A 9,840-nucleotide genomic window follows, 5' to 3' on the forward strand; every position below is an offset into this window, starting at 1 on the left:
ACAGTGCAGCTAAGAGGAGGTCCACCACAAGCTTTTCCAGAGTATTTCTGGCGTATAAATACAGCAAACCTCACCCACATTTGATATTATTATTGTCTAAACATCTACCATCTTAACTGAAATGTGTCCAGATTTTCCTGGAACCCCCCAGGCCTAGATGGTCTTTGTGGTCATTAGGCATGCCCACTCCTCACTGTTGTAGAGAATAGAGTAACCAGATGTAATATGTTGAAATCAACGTTTATTGCTTTACAAAATACAATGATTAAGAACAGTCTAAGATATTGAGACAGACATATACAAAATAATTGTGACAACAGGTTAAAAAAGAAGTAGTCCTGGATACTTGATAACATTTACAAAAATAAACTATATATAAAATATACTATATATATATAAAAACTAAACTATATATAAAATATATTAAAACCTTTTTTAAAAGTAAAGCTAATAGAAAAAGTAAAGGATATTTTAGATGGATGCAAAACCTTTTCTGCAGTTACTGGTATAATCACTTTAATTAACATAACATAGACATAGCATAAGAAGACATACAGTGTGTATATGTAACTGTGCAGTCAAGTGCAGTAAGCCATGCAGTTGGGTGAATTTAACACACAGGGTGGAATAACATGTGCTACAAACTCATGTATACCTCTATTAGCTTCAAAGTCAAACTGTAACGATCCTTTGTTTAAAAACCTGACATTCCAATTTCTTTTCACATTCCCCCTGTAAAACAGAAAAGGAACATTCATGTTTTATACATATTTAATTTGTTTATTGTGACACAAAGATAGTTTATTTTCAAATAAATAGCAAGTTCCAAATAAGGTAATTTGTGCTTTTTTAGTTATTACAATAGACAACGCAAGTGAGTGAAATATTGAATACATTGTAAATGCTAATAACATCCATATATTGTAACTACTGAATGTGTCTTAGAATTTTGCACAGCAGTGTATAGACACAAATGCACACACTCACCTTTTAATATGCTAGATGTGCTGTTGTGTTAATATCCATGAAGCACCAACAGAACAGAAGAGGAGGATCCAGTAGGATAAAAAAGTACAAGAGCTTGAGTTTTGCTGGGCTACATAATTACAAGATGAAGAAGTACAAGTTCAAGAAGCACAGTTTAAAATGTTGTTAGACAGGGTGAGACGTTATAGCATGATATCAGTGGATATTTAGAGTAATAAGTAAATACCAAGTAATGATTTACCTTTAAAATAGAGAATACTACCTAAAGAGGCATGGGGCATCACTCATTATCATGGGAACTCAGGACCCAAGCCTGAAGGGGAGTGTTTCACAAAAGAGATATCCTAGTCCAGGGGTACTCAATTAGATCAACCTGTGGGCTTATTTGTGAATTTTGTAACAGTGGGTGGGCCGTGCACAGAAATTTGACCCAAAAATAGAAACTTGCACATAACTTTAACCAAAAACATATAGGCTGTTGGGTAGAAAGGCAGTAGTATTAGTGTTTTTAATTTCATTAAGTTTATTAAATTGTCTATAAAATATAAATATTACATTTGTTTGTGTCAATCTAATGGGAGAGGTGGCATTGTCGTTCATTGGCCAGCTTTGTGAAGACTGGTTTGTAGGAGTTTAGGGCAAGGCGCAGGTACTGCTGGAGATGCTCATCTGTGACGCGATTGCGGTGTTGGTGTTTTATAATCTTCAAACCCAGTCACACAAGACAAACCTTGTGGCTGTTCCTACTATGGAGATGGAATAAATGCACCAATAGAAAGCTACATAAACTTATTGAACTTAATAATATTAACAATGATAATAATAATAATAATAATAATAATAATAATAATAATAATAATGCAATTTCCTAAATATTCTAGCAATCAGGGTAATTATTTCCTTGTGTATTTTTTAATAATCATTTTCAAATGCAAGATTATACAATGCAGTACGATCAGCAAATATGATCATTATGATGATGTTAGGTAGGTAGGTATGTAGCCTAATGTAGCATATTATATATACAGCTCTGAAAAAAATTAAGAGACCACTCCAAGTTCAGAAATCAATGTTAAGTGGTCTCTTAATTTTTTCCAGAGCCGGCCAGGACGGGGACTCAGAACTCGGATCTCCCGCATCACTACTGCTGACTACTTCTTCCCAAAATAGTTCTTCCATAGTTTGGAGCTGTGCTTTGGGTTACTGTCCAGTTGTAGGAGGAAACTGACTCCAATCAAGCGCCGTCCAATCATGGCATGGCATTGCAAAATGGAGTGATAGCCTTCCTTCTTCAAGATCAATTTAACCTTGTACAAATCTCCCACTTTACCACCACCAAAGCACACCCAGACACTCACATTGCCTCCACCATGCTTGGCAGATGGCATCAGGCACTCCTCCAGCATCTGTTCATTTGGTCTGCATCTCACGAATGTTCTTCTTTCTGAACACCTCAAACTCAGATTCGTCTGTCCATAACACTTTTTTCCAATCTTCCTCTGTCCAGTGTCTGTGTTCTTAATCTTTTCCTTTTATTGGCCAGTCTGGGATATGTCTTTTCCTTTACAACTCTGCCTAGAAAGCCAGCATCCTGAAGTCGCCTCTTCACTGTTGATGTTGAGACTGGTGTTTTGTGGGTACTATTTAATGAAGCTGCCAGTTGAGGACCTGTGAGGCGTCTGTTTCTCAAACTAGACACTCTAATGTATTTGTCCTCTTGCTCAGTTGTGCACCGGGGGCCTCCCACTCCTCTTTCTATTCTGGTTAGAGCCAGTTTGCGCTGTTCTGTGAAGGGAGTAGTGCACCGTGTTGTACGAGATCTTCAGTTTCTTGGCAATTTCTTGCATGGAATAGCCTTCATTTCTCAGAAAAAGAATATACTGACGAGTTACAGAAGAAAGTGCTTTGTTTCTAGCCATTTTGAACCTGTAATTGAACCCACAGTTGCTGATACTCCAGATACTCAACTAGTCTAAAGAAGGCCAGTTTTATTGCTTCTTTAATCAGCATAACAGTTTTCAGCTGTTCTAACATAAATGCAAAAGGGTTTTCTAATGATCAATTAGCCTTTTAAAATGATAAACTTGGATTAGCAAACACAACATGCCATTGGAGCACAGGACTGATGGTTGCTGATAATACGCCTATGTAGATATTCCATTACAAATCAGCCATTTCCAGTTACAATAGTAATTTACAACATTAACAATGTCTACACTGTATTTCTTATCAATTTGATGTTATTTTAAGGGACAAAAAATTTGCATTTTTTTCGAAAACAAGGAAATTTCTAAGTGACCCCAAACTTTTGAACAGTAGTGTATATAAAGCTCTAGAAAAAATTAAGAGACCACTTAACATTGATTTCTGAACTTGGAGTGGTCTCTTAATTTTTTTCCAAAACTGTATATATACAGTACTGTTCAAAAGTTTTAGGCAGGTGTGAAAAAATGCTATAAAGTAAGAATGCTTTCAAAAATAGACATGTTAATATTCTATATTTATCAATTAACTAAATGCAAAGTGAGTGAACAGAAGAAAAATCTACATCAAATCCATATTTGGTGTGACCACCCTTTGCCTTCAAAACAGCATCAATTCTTCTAGGTACACTTGCACAAAGATCTTCATTGTCAAACAGTGGAATATAAGTAAAATATACCATTTTATATATACTCAGCAAAAAAAGAAACATCCTCTCACTTTCAGCAAACTTAACATGTGTAAATATTCGTATGAACATAAAAAGATTCAACAACTAAACCATAAACTGAACAAGTTTCACAGACATGTGACTAACAGAAATGGAATAATGTGTCCCTGAACAAAGGGGGGGTCAAAATCAAAAGTAACAGTCAGTATCTGCTGTGGCCACCAGCTGTGTTAAGTACAGCAGTGCATCTCCTCCTCATGGACTGACCCAGATTTGCCAGTTCTTGCTGTGAGATGTTACCCCACTCTTCCACCAAGGCACTTCCAAGTTCCCGGACATTTATGGGGGGAATGGCCCTAGCCCTCACCCTCCGATCCTGCAGGCCCCAGACGTGCTCAATGGGATTGAGATCCGGGCTCTTCGCTGGCCATGGCAGAACACTGACATTCCTGTCTTGCAGGAAATCACGTCCAGCGCAGGTGTGTTTGTGCCCATAGACGACGTTGTTGCCGGTGATGTCTGGTTAGGACCTGCCTTACAATAGGCCTACAAGCCCTCAGTCCAGCCTCTCTCAGCCTATTGCAGACAGTCTGAGCACTGATGGAGGGATTGTGCGTTCCTGGTGTAGCTCGGGCAGTTGTTGTACCTGTGGCAGCACTGTGGTTGGGTTGTAGTAGTGGTTCAAATCCTGGGTGGGGCAGTGCTGTTGTACCCTTGAGCACTTCACTTAGATTGCTCCAGTAAAATGCCCAGCTGCATAAATGGGTAAATTGGCTTAGATAAGAGTGTCTGTTTTAAAAAAATAATGTGATGTAAGGTCTGATATGTTGTTACATGTGGTCCTGCCACTGTCTTAGGTGGCCACATCATGTCCTAAGACATGTTCACATGAGCAGAGACCCTGGGCATCTTTCTTTTGGTGTTTTTCAGAGTCACTAGAAAGGTCTCTTTAGGTCCTAAGTTTTTATAACTGTATAACCTTAATTGCCTACCATCTGTAAGCTGTTAGTGTCTGTTGGTGCATGTTCATTAATTGTTTATGGTTCACTGAACAAGCATGGAAAACAAGATCTGTAAAGTTATTTGGATTTTTACAAAATTATCTTCAAAATACAGTGTCCTGAAAAAGGGATTTTACATTTTGCATTGAATTAATGATGCCATTAACATTTGTATGTATTGCATTTCCATTGAGTTTTAATTGTTCCAATGTACATTTGTATTAGGCTGCATACATATATATATAAAAACCTGATCATACGTTTCTATTCTAACCTGTCACAGGCTCTCTGACATCTGATTGGTTACTTGCCACATGACAAATGTGAACCCACTGATTAGGTGATGTATTCAGAATTCCAGGTCTCTGGGCTGTTACTGTACTTAATCCTGGCTTCAAGAAGTAAATTACCCAATCAGACTCAATAAGACAAAATCAGATATCAGGGAGCCTGTGACAGGTTAGAATTAGTTGTATGTGCTTCCTTGACGAATTGAATAATGAATGCTTTTTTTGTATTAATTAATATTATTTTATGTCAACTAGTCGGACATTCTGAAAGCATTCGACGCCTATTGAGTACCACTGTGCTACGCCAATAGCCCACCTGTAACACAACAACAGAGGCCAGACGCATGTGTCACACAGGCTACTGAAGGCTCAACTGAAGCCAGCCAGCAGGCAGTAGTTTGTGCAGTCCAGTGGGACAGGCACTGAATCGATATATTGAATTAATATGATAATATTAAGACAGAGAAATTCCTTTTGAGCACACAAGTCAAACAGAACTTCCTGGTGAATGTCAAAAGAAGGCTGAGTAGCTGTGTGCTGTACTAGTTAAAGCAGGCAGAGCAGGGGTCTGCCCGACTGACAGCACATAGAAGGCCTATAGGCAGCTTTGTTAGACAATGTATTCATGAGTTCCAATGGTAAACAGTGATGCTCCATCCCCCTTTTGGTAGTTTTCTTGATTTGAAAGGTAAATATAGCTACTTCATTCACTTGGCTGCTCAATGATTAGATCATAAGATTGGCAAAAGCATTGTGCCAAATTTACAGAGTGATTTTTTAAGCTTATGGTTGCCACCAAATGCAATTCCAAATAATAATAAGCATAACTCTGATTGTTGTCCTCTTAATTTGCTTTTCATTGGCAAAATATTAAAGACTAAATAAGCCTTACATTTTATAAATCGTTAATGGTACTTACCTGGCACAATTAAAGTTTTTCCAGATAGAAAATGAAGCCTCTTGTCTGTCTCTTGGGCACAGTAGTATGTTCCAGCGTGCTCTAGTTTTACACTGGTGATGTTTAAAAACACATAATCCTCTTGTCTGCTGGTGTCTAAAGAACTGTCAGGATCTTCAGTGTGAAAAACAGGCATGGGAAGATTTGTTTCATAGTAAAAAGTAAAAATGGCAAATGGAGGATTATTATCAGACTGTTTGTACCATGAAATGTCCTTTCTATCCAGTGGACAAAGAGAAGTAAATTTGTTTCCAATGGCAACCTGGACTGCCTGATGACCGGAGCCCTCTCCTAAAAATAAAATAAAATTGTCATTACCTGTATTTTCATAGTGAAAGGAAATCAAATACACAGAATCTCTTCATGAGGATTGGGTGTGTTTTTCAGTCAAAGCAGAGAGCTGTTATTTATAGACTGTTGTGTTTCAGCTATTATGGATAACTGTTACATGCGGTTACAAAAACATTAATATTGTATTGCTAGTATTACAATGTATGTGTTAGTACTTACTGTTTTGATGAGCTGTCTTGTGTTGTCCAGATTTCTGAGATTCTGCAAAAAGAAAAAACAAAAAGGAAAGATAAGATAAATAGTTCTACTTACATTGGACATGAAGAGCAAATAAGTGCACACATTTTAATTAATTATTTGTAAACTAAACTTAACTAAAAATAAAAAGATAGTTGGAAAACCATAACCCCACAGAACATCCCATCCTTTTCTTTGTACAATTGTGTGAATGTGTGTTTATTTGTTAACATTTGTTACAAGAATGATTATTAGTTTATTTTGGATTGCAACATGTCTTAATGTTTATAGAGCTTCTTCTGAATGCAATGCAATAATGAATAATAATAATAATAATAATAATAATAATAATAATAATAATAATAATAATAATAATAATAATAATACATTACATCATATTATTATGATTATGATTATTATTATTATTATTATGTATTTATTAGCAGATGCCCTGATCCAGGACAATTTACTGTTTACCCAAGAAGCATTATATATATATATATATATATATATATATATATATATATATATATATATATATATATATATATATATAGTTCTTTTTTATTTGTAATAATTTTCTATTTTTAGAATTTTGCCTAAGGTTATATACTATGTGTTTATATACAGAGACTGCTGTGGCCCAAAACCCACACACAAAATTTGTAGCCAAGCACTATAATGCCAGATCTGGCACGTAAAATAATATAACCATGTCAAAATATTTTCACTGAGCTCTTAATTAAATATGTATCAGAGAATATACTCACTTTTTACTCCTTTTCCAAATATAAATATGTCATCCTTTTTTGTAGCACAGAAGTATGTGACATTGGGTCTTGGGTCCTCGTTTAGCTCATCTTTCCTAATTAGCACAGGATGTTGATTGGGAAGTTGTCGGTACCATAAAAGCTCTCCTTTCGTCTCTTGACAGTTAAGCTGCTGCTGATAATCCATTTCATTGGTTATCTGGGTATAGCAGGATCCTGATTGAGGCACCAAAATCTTTATTTTATTTCACTATTTTTTAATAACGTTTGACATATATTTGACTATTTATTTACTGTATTTTTCTTGTTTAAACACTGAAACAAAATCACAATTATCATGTGTATTGCTGAAATAAGACCACTTTCTCAAATGACACAGAAAGGGTATGATCTTACTAACTTGCTCTGTGTGGTTTACATGTTAGCACAGTAAATCATGCAGTAACATCATCCATCATATTAGCAAGCCATTGTGTCTAGACCCTTCACAACACTTCTGGTCATAACCAAGTTGCCCAAGATGTCTGTACCTCCTGGAGTGAGAGAGTGAGTGGAGATTATTCATCACCCTCTCACAGGCTGACAGAGACCTCTAAGTAATAAACAGATAAAGACAAGACTATATGAGCCCCATCTATTCTTGATCCAGTAGACAGACAACATGCTCTTGTACAATGACGACAGGAACTGGCGACATCATGTGGAGCATGTTCATATCATTAGGTTTCAGTGGTAACCTTGAGGTTACAGTTCGGAGATGTAATTTGATGTGAATTGTGAATACAAAACTGAGGAACAATTAACTTAATACATTTTTTTTAAGTTGTGTGTGTTTATATATGACATATTGCTCTGTTTCTCATAAACAACTTTTCCTGCAATTGAATTCTATGTACATCTTAAGTACTAGCACTTCCTAAACTACGTATTATTAGTAGTAGTTACTGAGTAAAATGAAAGTCAGCAAATGCACTGTGAACACATTTTATCAAACATTTCCTGAAGTACAGTGCAAAGCAGGCAAGGTGATTAATAAAGCTTAATAAATTATAAGCCTTTTAGGTTACAATTCAACATAAATAATTATCACACCCTGGGCTTTATCAACATACTGAAGCGGTGCAATTAGTGTCACGGAAGATCATAAAATTTGCTCAATTAAATATTATTTCGAAGTTACTGATTTGTTGTTTTTTCGTTGCGTTTTTATGTATTTTGATTATATGTTTGTTATTGTATGATTTTTTTTGGTTGATAAATCATGTGTTGTTAAAGAGCCCCACACTTACGTGCTTACCTGATTTATTCACTCTCAACCAATTATATAGGCTAAAGACTTACACACACAGTGCAAAAACCTTATTTTGTTATTGAATCCATAATTGAGTTAATTATTGCTCTTTTACTCAGAAACAAATATTTCTGAATTTGAATTCTATGCATTCAATGTAACTTAATTTTTAACAAACATAAACAAAAAAAACTAAATATATATATATATATATATATAGTACTTACGGAGTAAGATGACAGCCAGCAAATGCACTGTGAACCACCTGCAGTCCATTCTAGCTGTTATTATTATTATTTTTTGTATGTACGGCATTCAGAAATGATGCCTTTTGAAGACAGAACTTTTATGATGCACTTAGCAATATCCCCTGTCTTTGATGTTGAAGCAGACAAAGGCATAGCAGTTTCCGGTAAAATACTTGGTATCACAGTCTGTCTCCACAATGATAGCACTTTATAATAAGGTCAGAGTAGAAATACTTTATATAGCCTTAACAGATAATTCAATAATTGATGTAGAAAAACAAACAGCTACCTTATTAATGCCTTTAGTCATAGTTTATAAAGCACATTACTAAGGATTTAATTACCACTTTATAACCATTAATAAATACAGTTGTAAATTGTACAAAGGCCATTCAGAATTTTGTTGATTAAGGGAAATTGCACACAGGAAGCAGTGATTATGCAAGCAAGTTATAATTGTCATAATTAACTCTATACATTTAAGCAAAAACACTTTACTAACCTAATTTATGTTGTAAGTTGCCCTGGATAAGGGCGTCTGCCAAGAAATAAAAAAAATAAAAAAATAAAAAAATAAAAAAAAAATAATAATAATAATAATTTCCTAATTAATAGAATATTAATAAAAGCATTTTAATTTTACTTTTGTTCTAGCCATTTAATTTTAACCTAGTGCTGAAATGATGCTTCATTAGATTAATTAATGCATATACATGCTTTTAATCAGCTACCAGTAGTATACCGTAGAAAGAACTTTAGGAACTAAGACGATGGGGCTAGACCACTCACTATTGGATTCCTCTATTACCCCTGCCTCCAACATTCTTTGAACCTCTGCTCCTATTCCGGCCCTGCATGCTTCTGGGACCCTATAGCGTCTCAAGTTCACCTTTTTTCCTGGTTCTGTGATTATATCATACATCACCATGTGTGTCTTTCCTGGTTATTTTAATGGTAGGTGTATTTTAACAGTGAGAGACAGAATAACAACAACAAAATCCAGAAACACGCATTTCAAAAAAGTTATAAATTGATTTGCTTGTTAATGAGTGAAATAAGTATTTGAAATGCGTTTTTCTGGATCTTTTTGTTGTTATTTTGTCTCTCACTGTTA

At 35.2% G+C, this 9,840-nt stretch overlaps 1 long non-coding RNA gene across 1 annotated transcript; it reads right to left on the bottom strand.

Moving 5' to 3' along the window:
* Positions 1-314: 314 nt before the first annotated feature.
* Positions 315-8,858, bottom strand: LOC136750772 (uncharacterized). The gene is made up of 6 exons (XR_010816958.1): positions 8,706-8,858; positions 7,188-7,403; positions 6,400-6,441; positions 5,851-6,180; positions 988-1,096; positions 315-732 (listed from the first exon to the last, which is right to left on the bottom strand). It is a non-coding gene; the product is annotated as an uncharacterized LOC136750772 (long non-coding RNA).
* Positions 8,859-9,840: the final 982 nt, after the last annotated feature.

Source organism: Amia ocellicauda, chromosome 6 (assembly GCF_036373705.1).
Source record: "Amia ocellicauda isolate fAmiCal2 chromosome 6, fAmiCal2.hap1, whole genome shotgun sequence".
In the NCBI taxonomy this organism is placed as follows: Eukaryota; Metazoa; Chordata; class Actinopteri; order Amiiformes; family Amiidae; genus Amia; species Amia ocellicauda.